General features: G+C 41.0%; 1 long non-coding RNA gene across 1 annotated transcript in view; it reads right to left on the bottom strand.

Annotated features, from left to right (window-relative positions):
- Positions 1-6,922: 6,922 nt before the first annotated feature.
- Positions 6,923-17,979, bottom strand: part of LOC149913126 (uncharacterized) — a 47,639-nt gene continuing 36,582 nt past the window's right edge. Inside the window, exons 3-4 of the long non-coding RNA XR_016462186.1 lie at positions 9,359-9,451; positions 6,923-7,397 (exon numbers count right to left, since the gene is read on the bottom strand). This is a non-coding gene — a long non-coding RNA (uncharacterized LOC149913126). The remainder of the gene's footprint in view (positions 7,398-9,358; positions 9,452-17,979) is intronic.

Genomic DNA, 17,979 nt, shown 5'->3' with positions numbered 1-17,979 from the left:
GAGCCTATCTTATGCCTAGCTACAAAACATCCCTGTTTGTTCTATCCATTTCTCTTTCTCAGCACCATATTATCAGCAAGACATTCAAGAAGGTCAAGCCAACCTCTCCATCTCCCACATGTGACCAGCTCTGATTAAATGATAAAATCTTAAAGAATCTGTTATTAATTCTGTTACAATTTTGTTATTTTTCAATCGAGATTTTCATGTGCAATAATTCTAATACTCCTTATGCAGCCTTATTACATTTCCCAACCAGCATGTTGTGGTTTAATCTGACAGCAGCTCAGCACCACACAGTTGTCACTCATTCCTCCTCAATGGGATGAAGGAGTTAACTTGAAATAAAATCACAGAATCATGGAATCATAGAATTCTTTGAGTTGGAAGAAACCCTTAAAGGTCATTTAGTCCAACACCCTGCAAAGAACAGGGACATCCGCAGCTAGATCAGGTGCTCAGAGCCTGGTCCACCTTGAATGTCTCCAAGGGCAGGGCATCCACCACATCTCTGGGCAACCTTTTCCAGTGCTCAGTATAGAATCACAGAATATCCCAAGTTGGAAGGGATGCACAAGGATCATCAGGTCCAACAAATGGCTCCACAAAGAAGTACTGGAACTCAAACTCTGTGTCTAAGAGCTGTGTTCCAAAACTCCTTGAGCTGCAGCAGCTCAAGGCCATCCCAATTGCCTTGGGCCCTCTGGGGCAGAGTTTTTTCCCAATCCCTGGCCCTCCCCTGCCACAGCTCCATGCCATTCCCTCAGGCCCTGTTGCTGTCACAGCTCAGTGCTGCCCTCTGCACCCTGTGAGGAGCTGCAGTTGCCATCAGGTCTCCCATCAGCTCCTAGCTTGGCTCTGAGCAAACCCAGGGACCTCAGCTGCTCCTCACACGCTGTGCCCTCAGACCCTTCCCTACCTCTGCATCCCTCCTTTGGATGCTCTCTAATAGCTTTATGTCCTTCTTATGCAGTGGCACCCAAACCTGCACATAGTGCCTGAGGTGAGGCCACACAGCATGGAGCACAGCGGAATAACAGTTTCCCTGACCTGGCAGTGCTGGACCCAACACACCCCATGGCACGCTTGGCCCTTCAGGCAGCCAGGGTGCACTGCTGGTTTAGATTCAAGTTGTCACCAAGCAGAATGCCAGGATCCCTTTCTGCAAGGTTGCTGTGCACTCCCTCACCCACCAAACTGTACACAGAACCAGGGCCAGTCTATCCCAGGTGCAGAACTCAGCACTTGCTCTAATTCATGCAGATAATGACCACCCTCAAATTTGTCCAGACCTCAGTGCAAGGCCTCTCAGCCCTCAAGGGAATTGACACTACTCCCAGCTTCTCATCATCCAAAAATTTATTTAATACAACTGCTAGATCTTGACTGGAAACAACAGTGAAGAAATTAAAGAGAAAAGGCCAAAAAATGGACCCCTTAGAATCCCAGTACTAACAAGTAGGGCAACTGTTGGGTCATAGCATCCCCCTGCTCAACATATCCATGTTTCATGTTTCCTGCTCAACACATCCATGTTTCATCCATGAGACATTTTTATGGTCACACTGTCATGGCCTTATGATGTCAGGAGCTACCAACCTACCAACCACTATAAATACTGGAACCCATACAACAGAACAGCAGGCAGGCAGAGGTCATGACACCAGCCAGCCAGCCAGCCAAGACAGGGAGGCAGGGGCTGCAACACCAGCCAGCCAAACAGCCAAGCAGGCAGGCAAGGGCCAAAACACCAGCCAGCCAGCTAACAAAGGCAGGCACAGGCTGCAACATCAGCCAGCCAGACAAGGCAGGCAGGCAGGCAGGGGCCATGACCTCTGCCAGCCAGCAATGGGAGGCAGGCAGGGAACAAAACACGAGCCATCGAGTCAGCCAAGGCTGGAAGACAGTGGCCATGACATGAGCCAGCCAGCCAACTAAAAAAGGCAGGCAGGGGACACAACAGAGACAGCCAGCCAGCCAGCCAAGACAGGCAGCAAGGGGCCTTAACACCAGCCAGCCAGACTACCAAGGTATGCAGGCATGGGCCATGACACCAGCCTGCAAGGCAGCCAACGCAGGAAGGCAGGAGCCACGACATCAGTAAGCCAGCCAACCAAGGCAGGCAGGCAGCATGGGGATGCAACACCAGCCAGCCAGCCAGCCAAGTCAACGTAGTTGGGAAGGGGCTGCAATGCCAGACAGCCAAGGTAGGCAGGAAGAGGCCAGGACACCAGCCAGCCAGCCAAGGAAAGCAAGCAGGGCCGTGACTCCAGCTAGCCAACCAGTGAAGGCAGACAGGCATGGGCCGTGATACCACCCATCCAAGGTATCACAGAATGGCCAGGGTTGAAAGGGACCTCAAGGATCATGAATCTCCAACCCCCCTGCCATATGCAGGGCCACCAACCTCCACATTTAATACTAGACCAGGCTGCCCTAATTCTAGACCAACCTGGCCTTGAACACTTCCAGGGACAGGGCATCCACAACCTCTCTGCGCAGCCTGTTCCAGCACCTCACCACTCTCTCTGTAAAGAACTTCCCCTGACATTCAACCTAAATCTTTCCTCCCTCAACTCAAAACCATTTCCCCTCATCCTGCCATTACCTACCCTCTCAAAGAGTTGATTCCCCTCCTGTTTGTAGGCTCCCTTTAGGTACTGAAGGGCTGCAATGAGGTCACCCCACAGCCTTCTTTTCTCCAGGCTGAACAAGCCCAGCTTGTACCTGTCTTCAGGCAGGTACGCAGGGGCCAGAACACCAGCCAGCCAGACAAGACAGGCAGGCAGGGGCCACAAACCCAGCCAGCTAGCCAGCCAAGGCAGACAGGCTGAGGCTGTGCCAGCCAGCCAGACAGATAATGGAGGCAGGGGCCAGAACACCAGCCAGCCAGCCAAGGCAGGCAGGCAGGGACTATGACAGCACCAGCCAGCCAGCCAAGTGGCAGGTAGGGCCTGCGATGCCAGCCAGCCAGCCAAGGCAGGGAGGCAGGGGCTGCAATACAAGTCAGCCAACCAGCCAAGGCAGATAGGCCAGGGCCACAACACAAGACCAGCCAGCGAGCCAGCCAAGGCGGACAGGCAGGAGCTGCGACACCCACCAGCCAGCCAGCCAAGGCAGATAGGCAGGGGCTGCAACAGTAGCCAATGAGCCAGCCAAGTTAAGGAGGCAGAGGCCATGACACTAGCCAGCCAGCCAAGGCAGGCAGGCAGAAGTCGTGACACCAGCCAGCCACCCAGCTGAGACAGGCAGGGGCCACCTGGACATCAACCAGCCAGCCAGCCAGCCAGCCAAGGTAGGTAGGCAGGGACTGTGACACCAGCCAGTCAGCCAGCCAACGCAGGCAGGCAGTGCAGCCAGCCACACCCACAAGAGTTAAGAATGCGTTTTGAGGTCACAGAGCTGCAGTACTTCAGGCACCTGAAGTACTCGGTCTGCAAGCTAAAGCCATGACTTGATGCAGATTTTTCTGAGGAAAGGGGCTGAACTTGTGTTAGTGGAGGTGAAGCCTGAGCCAGCAGTTTTCCTTACTCTCTGGAGGCAGTTAACTTCCTGAAAAATAGATAACCTCATTGCACCTACTGCAAAAAGACATTTAGACACAAACTTCCTTACATTTTGACTGTGTTTTCAAGAATCTTGAGAAGGGCAAAGATGTTTTTTTCTACAGTTAGCCAAAATAGTGACTTCTGTGAAAGAGCAACAGCATGCAGTTACATTTTCTGCAGTCCCCTTGGCATCCTTCTGCTGTGTTGTACTGTGTAGCACCTGGAGCAAGCATGCACTGACTGTATAGGTTGTGAGGGCTAACACTGCTCAGATAACAACCGAGGGTGTAGGGAAATGCATCAGTAGGAGCAGTCCATTCATACTGCAGCAACAAAGACCAGAGCACTGCTGGGACAGGTAGCAGAACACTTTCACTAGCAGTCAGCATGTCAACTCCATCCAATCAATGCTGAACAAAATAGGGACAAAGGATAGACTCCACAAACAATATTTTCTGCTGGCTTTGCTATAATCATTTTTTTTTGTTTTGGTTTTGGTTTTGGTTTTGGTTGGTTGGTTTTGGTGAGATTCTAATAATTTACACAAACTCCCCCATACACTATCAGTCTCTATCAGATTGTGCCTGGGCAGCCTGTTCCAAGCCCACTGGTCTCTGGTGCAGCAAGCAAAGGTGGCAGGCAGGCAGGCTCTGCAGAGCAGCAAGCAGAGGCTGCAGGAAGGAAGACAGAACACAATAAGTTTATATGATCAAATTAGAAGCTGCTCCCAGAATCTCTTTTTCATGTTTCATTCCCTCCTCACCTCAATCTAAAAATACTGTCCATATCTGCCAGCAGGTGTTACCTTTGACTTTGTCATCAGACAGTGCTTCAACAGCTGCAAGTTTTCTTCTGGGGATCTCATTCACTTCACTGTGTTAATGTCATTCTGATTAAACAACATTCATTCTTTCCTCATCCAAAAAAAAAAAGTTTCTCAGAGTAGAGGAATAAGAGGCTGAATTTGGGACACCCACAGTATGCAAAATAGTCTGCCACGTGGAAACAGTGTTCAAAACCAAGAGAGGTCTGTGCCAAAGAGCATATCAGCAAGCCACAAGAGAAAAACCACCCTGCAGCCCTTCTCTTTAGAAAGAAAAAGGAACATCTTAGAAAGACGGAGCATGCTTCATAAGATCAAAATCCAGCACTGAAGCTGGCAAGAGAGGATTTTGCCATCATTTACACTTTCCTCCACGGTGGGGTCCATCATGCAGAGCTGAGAAGGAACTTACTGGCATTGGCAGTGCCCTGTCTTGCCACACTCCTTCTGATATTTAGGATTAAAATGATAACTAATTCATAACAGAAATTCTCTGAGAATGTAATGTCCAACCAAGCCCAACAAATGCTAGTAAAAATTCCTGCAACAAAAAGAAACAAAGATGGCATGGCAGGACAGAAATATGTAGTGTGAATGTTTAAAGGTGTTTTAGAACCAAATGGTTTTTGCTACAGTACACATGACTTATGTTGAAAGCTCAGCAGTCCCAAGAACACCTGTTTCCATCAACTGCCACCATCCAAAACAGCCAGACTCCTGAGATCTCTGGGCCCAAACATTTTTTTGCTCAACATTTTATTCCTACAAGAGAGATTTGAGCATGACACATGCATCATTTTTCAAACACCCCATCCTAGCAGCAAGGAATCAAAGTGCTGGGACAGCAGAAACAAAGAAAAAATGTTGTGTGAGTTTCCTGTTAGAACTGAAAAGAAACACCCACCAGCCCCAGGGGCCAAAGCAGGCTCCCACCACAAATGAACTCTAAAGCATATCCTTTAACTGTAACCCAAAATGGCAACCGTAGATGAATCCTTGCAGTGATTTACCTCTTAAAATGTCTTCAGAAGTTCAGCAGTAAAGCTTACAAATTTATGCAACTTACTGTGGCCGGCTTTTGAAAAAGGAAATTGGCATTGGTGATTAAAAAAAAAATGAGATTGCATTCTCATGTTAACTCATGAATCTTGGGGCTCTAATCAATGAATAAGAGTTCATTGCAGCTGACAAAGTTATCTCCATCTTTGATTTGGCCCATTCCTAGTGTCATGGTGGCTGGACTCCTTATAGAGCAGCTTTTATTCCACTTAAATATCAGTACAGTACTCTCCAACAAACTATAACTAGTTATGGCTTTACCTTAGAAGAGCTGCAGATAACTGCTAATGAATTTAACTGCAGTGGTTAACACCATCTTGTGCCAGAGGCCACCAATTGGTACCTGAACATAACAAGCAGTGTTTAAAACTCATGTATTAATGCAAAACTGTGTCATATGGGACAATGCAGCTAAGAATCAATACAGTATTTTTACAGCATGTCGCAGTCCTGCTGTTACTGGTATGTGCTGATGGCCCGGTATGCATCAGTACATGTTAGGGTATGACCTGCTGGAGACAAGCTCTGCAGAAAAGGACCTGGGGCCCTGGTGGACTACAGGCTGGTCATGAGCCAGCAGTGTGACCTGTATCCTGGGGTGCATTAATAAGAGCATGACCAGTAGGTCGAGGAAGGTTATCCTACCCCTCTACTCTGCCCTGATGAGGTCACATTGAAACTACAGTTCTAGGCTCCCCAGTTCAAAAAAAAACACAGGGATCTCCTAGGAGTCCAATGGAGGGCCACAAAGATGATAAAGGACCTGGAGTACCTCTCTTATGAGGAAAAGCTGAGCAACCTGGGTCTGTTCAGCCTTGAGAAAAGAAAACTGAGAGGGGATCTGCTCAGTGTCTATAAATACCTAAGGTGCAGGAAGCAAAGGGAGAAAGCTGATTTTTAGCAGAGCTGAAATGGCTACAGACAGAAGCATAGGAAGTTCTGCACAAAAGAGCACACGAACTTCTTCACAGTGAGAGTGATGGAGCACAGGAACAGGCTGCCCAAGGGGGTTGTGGGTGTTTCTTCTCAGGAGATGTTCAAGACACTCCTGGACACCAACCTGTCACACCTACCTGTAGGGAGCCTGCTTTGGCAACAGGGTTAGATTTGGTCATGCCTTAACATTCCTTCCAGCATCTGTTATTCTGTGATTCTAGAGACTGTTAACTCCCTTTATATGATGAAGGCCTAGCAAAAACCAGTACAAGAAATCAGTACCTCTCCCATTGAATGAATGTATTAGCTGCTAATAAGTTTTGCTGATGTGAGCTCCCAGCCAGTTCACACTACAGTTGACAATTTGAGCTGACAGAAGAGTTAAGATGTCTGGGTGAATAATGCTTTCATTATGATTCTAGTAAGCTCTGCGGTGAAAATAAACCCCATGAAGTAAGATATGATAAAAAAAAAAAAAAAGAAAAACCCAGTTTTTTTAATTTAAATCTGGAAATAATGGAGACTATGATGATACAGAAAATTTTCCCTTGTTCAATATTTTCACAACTTATGCAAAACATAGAGACTAATAGAACTGAGTTATACTGTGCATTTGAAAACACAGGGCAAGTACCTGTAGGTGATTTGTGGACTAACATAGCAAGGAAGGAACTGGAATGCTGGGGTGAAATGGTGAAAGGCAGCCCAGCCCAGGGGCTCAAAGTAGCGTTGTGTTATTTCTCTTTCTCTCTGCTCCTGTGAACCACAAAGCAAGGTTAGCACCTGAGCATAGCAAGTGGTCTTCTGAAGGGAGAGAAGCATATATCCTCATCTGAATGGGTCAGTGTGTTAACAGGATGGGTCTTTAATTATTTAGACTATGAAGTCACATCAGTGTAAGAAGAGGCCAGCCGTATCCTGATCTTATCCACTGATGTTTGGCCAAAATGCTTTTCTTTCTTCCAAGTGTCTTTAGAGAGAACATCACAGGGCAGAGTGAAAGACGAACAATAGCTTCACCATCGTCCTCCCTGCAGAAAAATTAACAAAAGCTTGTTTGTTTGTTCATGGCTATTACACGTCTGTACTGCAGTACTATATTTTATGAAAAAACAGACTCACTTTTTATGTGCTTTTTCATGTATTTCTGATCCTTTTCCTTTTGAGTTCTGCACACAGCTAGTGTGTGCAGAAGGCAAGTGCAGGCTACAGGCACATGGTGACAGGTAAATGATTACTTTTCTCTATCCCCACCTCTGAGCTGGGGATTTTCCACTACAGTATCTTTGCTTAGGGAAAATTTTAAAATGGCAGCAGAGTCTCAAGCTGTCTGATTTTAGTGCTGATAGAATGGCACTTGATTTGCTTGACTAAGGAAGCTGCTGGCAAAAAAATGTTACAATTGCCAATTTACTTGTCTCCATGCATATTTTGGCTCCATATCAACTTTCTGAAGTTTTTTTCCAGGCAGGTGCAGAATTATCTGCACATCTGCTATGTAGAGAAATTTAAACTTGATGCATTTTATTTATTTGTACAATTTTATGCTAAATTGTAGTTTGATGTGTTGTAAAAGTCAGTGCTAATGCTACTAATTAAAGATATAACCTCAACAGAGAATGAACAGATTTTTCTCTTACTGAGAATGTTAGTTAGTTAGTTAGTTTGTTTGTTTGTATCAGAAGCCTTTCATGCATTAGAACACCAGCACAGGACACCTTACATGGGGAAATATTTGAGGCTTGCTCCCTTTCTATTCTCATCCTCAAATACATGACTTCACATGATCTACTAATGTTATAAAGTCATAGCTCTGTACAAGAGTTGTTGATGTACTCATGAAAAGCCTTCTAAGCAGAGATCACAAAATAAAAGACCAAAGCAATCTATATTATTAAATTATCGCAGTTAGATGCCATGTACTTTATATTTTTATAGACATACTCATTTTATTTGTATTAAAGCAAAAACTGGTTATTCTCACTCTATGTAACAGGTTTGTACAAGTAGTTTTGCCTACGTAGTGCAGTTTTTTTGAAATACATAGAATGCATTTGGATAAATATACAGCAGTCTTAATGCACACAAAATATTTGTAGATGGACCTTTTGTTTTAAATTTGAAATATAAAAATTAAATGACATAGCAAAGATACTATTCAGTGCAAGTAAAGGCATTAGAGTCTCACTTCTATTGCTAGCACACTGCTGTAAAAACTAACCCATCATAAAATATGTAAAATGGAAGCTGGAAAATGAAAACTTGGAAAAATGTTTTGCAATTATTTGGAAATAATGCTTACTTAGTTCTTCTTCAACAAATTACTCCTATGTTATAAGACGTTAAAATATATTTATACATATAGCATAAGATTGTGCTTAAATCTGATGTACTTCAAGAAGAGATAAATAGATGCTTAAGTTCATAGCTGAAAATCAGCCCTAATATAGCTGATTTGTAAAGTTAAAATCTCAGATGATTTGAAGGCATTGTAACATCAGCTTTCTTCAGTAATTTGAGCTTGCAAACTTCAAAATTCCATACTTCTTGAAAGCTGGCTCAGGAATCTCACTTTCTGTGGACATTTGTGACTAAACTGTGTGAGGGTTTGTTGCTTTTAGCAATATAAAGAATAACAACAGAAGAAAAAATTAACATCACTAATTGATTAAAAAGCTTTGTAAAATAACATGTCATGAGATTCTGAGTTACTCAGATATCCAGTTTTACTTGAGAATTTTTAATCAGGGTTGGACCAGTCCTTATTTTCTGCTATAATGTGCAAGAAATACAACTATCATATTTTATCCAGCTGAGTTTTCATACCATACATGTTCTGTGTCTTGCTAGGAGAATTCTGGATACTAGTGAAGTCACAGCTATTATCCAGCAAGAAACTGAGCTTTTGGTTTATTATAATACCCAATTAAATTCACATATGTAGGAAAGGTAATAACACAGCTGTATATTTATTTTCTAAATATTTTCTTACTTGCAGTTCTGATATATGCATTTGCTTTCCTTCCACACTTTGTAAAGGCTTTTTGTTCTACTTTAATTCACCCCAGTTCTGTCATGAGGAGATCTGAAAATAAAGGATGCAAAGAAGCAAGAATGGTTACTGGGGAAAATCTGATAGAAAAGAAATATTACATCATCAGATTAACAGAAGAAATTTAAAGAACGAATTTCTGAAAATGTAATTACTAGAAGTCTTATGCCATGATGTGATGAAGTTGTTTATTTGATTTTCTACAATTTGTTGTACTTGATACTTCAAAGCTGAATTTGTATTTGTTCTCTACAATAAAGTATTCACTCTTGAAGTGCATGTTTGTACCTGAACAATGCTTTGTGTTGGTCCATCCAGTTTGGCAGAACCATCTCTTAGAAGTTCTGTGTTAGAAATTGCCTGGGAGTGTTAGACCCAGCTGGATTCCCACCATAAGGGCTTTCTTCTGAACTAGATGTTATTCTGGAGACAGTATGACTCTTGGCTTCTTTTGCACATAAAGCAGCTAAAGCACACACACGTGATGCTTCTACAGGACTTATTGGCTTCAGAATCTCAACAGTTTCAGAGATTCAGTTTAACACTTTGCTGTTTCATGTGCGATTTAATCAATTTACTTTAGTTTGTTTGACTCTGAACTTCATCTATTACCCCAAATGAAATTCAGTTATTGAAATACTACTATATATTCATGAGCTTTAGTACCTATGATAAAAAGCTTCACTATGTAGGTTTTATTTGGTAATGAATGTTTATATAGGTAATTAATTGTTTATTATGTAGTAATGAATTGTTTAATCCTCAGCTTAACAGCTGAAATCAGCAGCAAGGATTTATTAAATGACTCAGTGAAGTCAGCTAAAGGGAAGAGAAGGGACGTAAACAGATGAAGGACAGGGATTTCAGATAGGCAGGAGAACATTTGGATTGCCATTACAGCACAGAATGAAACAGAGAGGACAAAGGCAGTGTGAAACAGAGCCTCTGGCTACAGCAAGTCAAAGGTCACTGAGCAGAAAACAGCAGAACAAAGCAATTCAGGGCAAATATGGTCTGCTGAATAACTGCTGAACCATTGGCAGACGTTGTGAGAAGGTGCAACTCAGCACACAGCAGAAGGAAAGAACAAATCTATGTGAGAGAAGCTGACAGAGGCAGGAAGATCAAGAACACAGCAAAAATCACAGAATCACAGAATCACCAAGGTTGGAAAAGACCTTCAAGATCACCCAGTCCAACCGTCCACACATACTCACTAAACCATGTCCCTCAACACAAAATCCAGACATTCCTTGAACACCTCCAGGGTCAATGCTCCACCACCTCCCTGGGCAGCCCATTCCAGTGCCTGACCACTCTTTCAGACAAGCAGTATTTCCTAACATTCAGCCTGAATGTCCCCTGGCGCAGCTTGAAGCCATTCCCTCTAGTCCTATCACCAGTCACACGAGAGAAGAGGCCGACCCCCAGCTCACTACAACCTCCCTGCAGGTAGTTATGGAGAGCAGTAAGGTCTCCCCTGAGCCTCCTCTTCTCCAGACTGAACAATCCCAGCTCCTTCAGCTGCTCCTCATAAGGCCTGTGCTCCAGACCCCAATCTGGAGCTGTAGATGAATAAAGATGGGGAGAGCTTTCCTGCAGTAATTATTACAGACATAGAGAGTAGAAATACAGTTTCTAATAAATCTAGGGGGCATCAAGAATAAAGAAAACTTTACATCAGAACCATGACTTTTTAGTACGTAACTCCTCACTGAGCCATACTTCCTGATATTTGGTGCACTTAATATTGTGCTACTTTACACACTTCTCATCTGATAATGCTGTGAATAGTGCAAGAATTTTAAGGTGTGTCTGTTTTTGAAGTTTTTTTTTTTCAGAAGTTAAAACTTTTTAAATTGCTTTTGGTTAGCTAACTTTCTAAAATGACATTTGATTAGTAATTGTATTTTGTTTTAATAGACGTGTTGAATAGATAAGCATTTTAAAATCAAGTTGTATTCAATTGCACATCATAATATAAATTTATTAATTATTCTCAAGCTTCTGTCACTTTTGTTCTTTTTGCCTCTTTACTAGGAGACTGAATCTCAGTAGACACATGCCAATATAATGTAATGAATTATATACTACTTTAGTATGTGTACTTCATCCCTTATTACAAAGCTTTGTTTTTTAATAAAAAAGACTTGAAGATGTGAAAATGAAGAAGTCTGGGGGAGACCAGATACAAAGCACTTCCTTCATAAAGGATTTATGCCATATAAAAAAGTACACTGATAATAATTCGTTGTATACACTATTCTAATAATTATTCACTGCAAAACCCAAGAGAGATTGATATCCCCTCTAGCACCTAGAGAACTCTAAACTGAAAAAAATCATCACAAACATCACAACTGCTCTGTAACTGCGAATTCTTTAATAGTTTCCTGCTCGTTAAAAGAGAAGAAAACACCCAGATCTGTAAGCAGAAAAATTTGTATCTGACTGTGAATTGTTTGGGTGGTTTTTTTTGTTTTGTTTTGTTTTTTGTTTTAGTTTAAAGATACTCATTATGCTCCCACTGAAGTCAGCAGCAATTTTGACAGTGACATCAGCTGAAGCAGGGAAGTACATGGTACATATACTGTGTTGCTCATACATGTGTCATTATGAAGGTGATGCTGATTATCTTGACATTCTGAAACATGTAGCCTTTTTAGACAAAGAAATCTGGCTCACAATAATGGGTTATAGTATACGTAGAAAGACACTGCATGCAATATACAGATCTCCAAGTTTCCAATTTCATCCTCCACACACATGAATTTGTATTTGAGAATGCAAGAAAGATCATGACAAAGATTATTGTACTGGTCCAACCACTGTTCAAAATGCTTCAGTTAATTTTATTTCTCTTTTGTTTTGTTTTATTTTTTTATCCCACTTACAATTTATTTCTTTACATTCCCTCCTTTGTACATGAATCACCTTAAAATAATTGTTTCCGCCATCAGAAAAATGAAAATTCAGGGATCCTTTATTTATTGTATTTATTATAGTAAATTAAACTCTTTTGGTCTGAAACCTAAAGGTACACTTTAACTGAACTTCTCCATTTCAAAGCAGTAGTAAGGAGGAGCTAAAAGAGGCTGCTATTCCTTTCTCTAGTCTTTTGCACGAGCAGATGAATTCACTCTCAGAACAACTTAATGGCATGATTCAGTTTCTTCAGATAAAACTGAGAGTTGATATGGGACTGCGAAATCCCCACGATGGTACCATGGAGGTGACTGCAGAGTCTCAGCTTTCAAGCTGAGGGTAACATTGTTTTCAGAGCTGCCAGATTTTTCTGAATTAATAAAATTCGGTATTCAGGATTCATCTCTTCTCCTGACAACTCAAATTTTGGCCATAAATCTGTGAAAGCGAAAACGCAACCCTAAACCTTCTGACAAAACTGAACCAAGGTGTGAATAATTTTTATGCAAAAATTGGATTTTTAGTGAAAGTCATCAAGAATATTTGTTTTGAGGCTTCTGTCAAAAATATAATCATTTTGCTGAGTTTCCTCTTACATTTTTGTTTGAGCTTTCTGTGGATGCAAACCTTATGCAAACTGCAGCCAGAACAAAGTTAGGCCTGTAGCCAACAAAAACTGCTGACTTTCACACAGCTTTAAATATTTTACAAGGTCTGAAGCTTTGTTTGCTCTCATTTGAGAGAACTGTTAGGATACTGCTCACAGTTTGCCTGACCTCAGCCTGTAATTTGGAAGGTTTACTCCCAGGCATACCTGTAACTTTCCACTTCACGCTCAGTCTCAACTATTTAGGAAGAATCAAGTGAGCAAGAAACAGAAAAAGAGTCTTGGTATGTGTCAGAAGTGGTTTCCAAGTTTCCAAGTCACACCAATGTTATAAAAAGGTTCATGAAGACTTAAAAATCAACATACTAAAGGACAGAACGACGAGGGTCTTGATACATAGCACACAACTGACCATAATGATAATCACTGCTAGAACCAGTCCATAACAGGTAGGCTAGGAATTGGTTTTATCACAGAAAAGTTACATCTGAGAAGGAGAAGGACAGCGAGTGAGGTCCAACAGAGAGCTGTTGGAGAGGGTCCAGAGGAGAGCCAGAAGGATGATCAGGGGGCTGGAGCACCTCCCCCACGAAGACAGGCTGAGGGAGCTGGGCTTGTTCAGCCTGGAGAAAAGAAGGCTGCGGGGTGACCTCATTGCAGCATTGCAGTACCTAAAGGGAGCCTACAAACAGGAGGGGTGTCAACTCTTTGAAAGGGTAGATAATGGCAGGATGAGGGGAAATGGTTTTGAGTTGAGGGAGGAAAGATTTAGGTTGAATGTCAGGGGAAGTTCTTTACAGAGAGAGTGGTGAGGTGCTGGAACAGGCTGTGCAGAGAGGCTGCGGATGCCCTGTCCCTAGAGGTGTTCAAGGCCAGGTTGGTCTAGTATTAGGGCAGCCTGGTCTAGTATTAAATGTGGAGGTTGGTGGCCCTGCATATGGCAGGGGGGTTGGAGATTCATGATCCTTGAGGTCCCTTCCAACCCTGGACATTCTGAGATTTTGTGATTCTGTGAGTGTCTTTAGTTCTAAATGCAGATAATGTAGTACACCCACTCCGCATGTGAACTGAAGTTATCCACATTTATTTTTCCAACTCCTCTTTTTCCAAGAATCACTAATAAAATAGTGATGATAAGAATAATTATCTATAACAAAAATTACAAACTCAGTTTTGTAACTTTAAAGACACTGAATACATGAAAACATGGACATAGAAAAGTCAACAGTGAAGTGGTAAAATCTCTAATTTGAGTACATTTTTATATGTTGACAGGAGAAAACTTCAGCTACTGATACACATTCATATATTTATATTTTTATGAGGACTTTTTAAAAGGTGAATCTTATATTGCTAAAAATCACTGAATCAAAATGTATCTGGGAGAGACGTGTAAATGTAATAGAAAATATTTCTATTATTCTAATATTACTGGAAGTGGAAGAAGAAACTAAGAAAATTTTGAAAGACAAATTTTTGAAAAACTGTGACCGCAGCAAGGATCTGTACACCTGTCAGTATCTATATACAAAAATACATTCACAAATATGTTTCAAAAAAAGGAAACTGTGAGCAAGAAAAATAAATAAAAGAATGAAAATGTTAGGAAAATGGTGAAAAAAACAAAAAACAAAAAAACTAAGCTAAAGAGTGCTAAAGAGTTCAGAGTTATCTGAACCACGACTGATGATTTTCAGTAACTGATGGTAACTGGAAAAATTTCTGAAAAACAGAAAGAAGCTGATGCTGCACATGTATTGAGAAGGTGAGCAGACAAATTTATTGACTTGAGACTGATTTTACCAAAAAAATTCTACAATATAACCAGTTAATAGAAACTTAATGAAAACAGTTACTTACAATGCAACCAAATATTTTTTTTTCTAAGACTCTGAGACTGGAGTATTTCTTCTGACACTTCAGTAAGACAACTGACTCTGCACTGCACAATGTTTTGACGAACGCATGATATTCAGGATATTCACAAATGATTGAGTATATACACAACATATACACGAAAGATCATTTCTTTTCCTAATGATTTATTGTTTTTATATTTATCTGGGAGAAAATAGAAAAATCGTCACTGACAAAACTTGGAGATGACAGTCTGTAAGACTGATGAGCAATGAAAAAAATGGGTCACTGCTGCAGAATGGTATCGCTTTATAAAGTGGATCTACTCAAACAATATACTATTTAAGACATGGAGATCAAACTACATTACCACAATAGGCTCTTTCTCATGTTACAACCTACAAATCAAACCATCTAGTGAAAACCATTGTTTCAGTTTCTGAGAATGGGAAATCTAAAGAGCAGGAGTCAGACTCCAGCCACGGTGTTAGTTTCCAATTTTGGTATAATACCAAAACTGTCATCTGACATTTAGTTTAAAAAGTTGCAAAAAATAACCAAGACTTTCAACTCTACTGCAGCTTAGTAGTAATTAAAGTACATAGACAGCCCACTTATCCTCAATCTGCTTTAACTGTGTGGCTTTGTGAAGTAAGCTTCACAAATACATCCATGGGTCTTATTGTTCCTTGACTCTGAAGGTTGGTCCAGACAGGAAAACAGAGATATCTCTTCATGCTAGAAAAAAATGTTGAACTGAAAGAAGTTTTGAGGCCAAGAAGCTTGAATATATGACATAGTAGATGGAAGAAAGTTTGAGAAGATGGGAGTACATGACCAAATAGATGGACTGGAACACTGCTTTCAGTGAAACATTTTTATCAGAGCAGTTCAATAGAAAGATCAAATAGGTAATGCAGAGTGTTACTGAGGCTTGCTCTAAAGATACACTACTGAAAATTGTAATAAGAAGAGATACTAAAGGAGTAAAAGCCTCAGTGAGTGACTTAAATGTGGGACAAAGAAAGAGGAACATAAATTTCCCAGTTTGCACAAAATTTAAAAACTGAAGCCTCAAGAAAGAAGGATTAGAAAGTTCAATTAAAATTAATATCATATTTCCTGCAAAGCTACAGATGTTCTCAAAAACTAAGCACTGAATGCATTACAGGGGGCTGATACATAATACTGTCACTGATATTCAGATGAAAGGAAGGCAAATTGGTTATGGCTGAGGAGGCAGCAGCTTCCAAGTCTTTGTTACCCTTTCTTATGTCAGATCTGAACTAAGTAACTGCTGCTATCAAAGACTCCCAGGGAAGAAATACTCTTGTCTGAGAACAGCAAGGCACTCCATTACCACCCTTGCGTCCTTTTTTTTTCCCTTGCTATGCCTTGTGTTCATGCATCCCAGTAAACGAAGGAAGCAAAAGAAGTCATAGTGCTGTCAGAATCACAAAAGGAAAGTTTGTCAGAATTCTGGGAGTTCTGGGAGGTGAACCTAGCCAGCCCACAGTTCTCTTAGCAAAACAGTTGAGAAAAATGACAAAGAAAGGTGAAGGAGGAGTGGGAGATTTGGTCATCTGCCCCCTTATATCTTCAAAATACACTTTCCTTCCTTTTCTCTTTTTCATACATCCAAATCATACTTTTTCTTTTCTTTTTTTTCTTTTTTTTTCTTTTCTTTTTTCTTTTCCCTTCCTCTGCAGCTTCAGGATGCACTGATTTTCCTAACTGGTGTCATTTCCATTTCTTCTGCTCTCTTCTTTTGCAAAATCTTGCCTTAAGAAATAACTTCGTAGCAATTCTTTCTGTTGTTTCCTCTTCATGACTATTTCTCTTAACTTATTCTTTGCCTTTCTGTTATGTTTCTTTTATCTGTATAAACGCTCAACTACATAAAATGAAACACACAGTTGTGGTTTAATCTGAACACTCCTCATCATTTAAATTACTATCTCCATGTATTTCCCACTAGAACTGTAAAAAAATCATTCTGGGGAGAATAAAGAAAGATTAGATTAAGTTAGATTTAAAAAGATTAGTTATCTTTCCTAAAGTAAAGGTTATACCTTTCAACCACCATAAAGAATTGCAAAACTTCAGTATGTGTATGGCTAAAGGGTGGAAATGTGCTGTAACTTGCAGTGGAAATTTCCACTGCACGCTTTATTGGCAGAAGAATGAGCCATACCCGTAGTAAGGGGTATGTGTAGTAAGGGGTGTGTGCATGTGGTCTCTTCATAAACACACTGGAATGCTGTGTCACATTATTTTTCCTTCCAGCCTTCTGACCAGTTCTTGTTTTGGTCTTCCTGAGTTGTGTGGGGTCACAGTACACAGAAATCCACTAAAATCTGTATGACATTTGCCTAAGAATAAAATAGAGACATATTTTAGCCTGCCCTACTGTTCTGACACATTTTACTGCCTGTGTTATTCTCCTGTCATCTATTCAATCATTCATCCTTTTTGTTACTTATTGTAACTGTCCTTTTTTAAAGTGCTTTGGAGCCAACAATTAATTACAGATATGGGAGAAACTGTGAGGTTTCTGGGAACAAGTATTGTACTTTTGTCCATAAAACAGCTGTTTCTATGTTTCTGTGCTAGTAATTGGTTAAAAGACACATGAAAAATGTTAGAGATACTTGGTGAATACTTGGTTAGGAAGTCCCACAGAGCTCAGAATTGGAACCTCAGATTTCTTTGTTGATATTTTAGAAAAGGCATTGCACAGTGAAGTAGCAAAGTGGGTAGTATTATTATTCACAACATGCAAGAGTAAAGCTGGCTGCAAAGGAACTATAGAAATACGTGGCTGGGTGATGAAAGTAAGAAAACTAAGATAGGAAAAGGTTAATGAAAAAGATCCCTATGGATACGTATAATTTTGTTTTAAATGGGCTTTTGGCACTCAGGGAAAAAAAACTCTTAGTAAATATGGACAATTTTCTGAAACTATTAATTCAGTGGAAATCAGAATATGAAACAATGCTCTGAAATATGAGGAAAAGAATAAAGAATCCATGGGTGATTATGCCTTTTTATAGGCTCATTCTGTGAATGAATCTTGGATGCAGCTCACAGCCCCTGTCTCTCTACTGGACAGAATGTGCTGGAAACAGAAGTATGAAGAAATGAGTGACAAGGATGATGGGAGATGCAGTTT

Source organism: Phasianus colchicus, chromosome Z, assembly GCF_987193195.1.
Source record: "Phasianus colchicus chromosome Z, bPhaCol1.hap1.1, whole genome shotgun sequence".
In the NCBI taxonomy this organism is placed as follows: domain Eukaryota; kingdom Metazoa; phylum Chordata; class Aves; order Galliformes; family Phasianidae; genus Phasianus; species Phasianus colchicus.
Note: the sequence above shows the minus strand (reverse complement) of the source record. Positions and strands in the feature narration are given on the sequence as shown.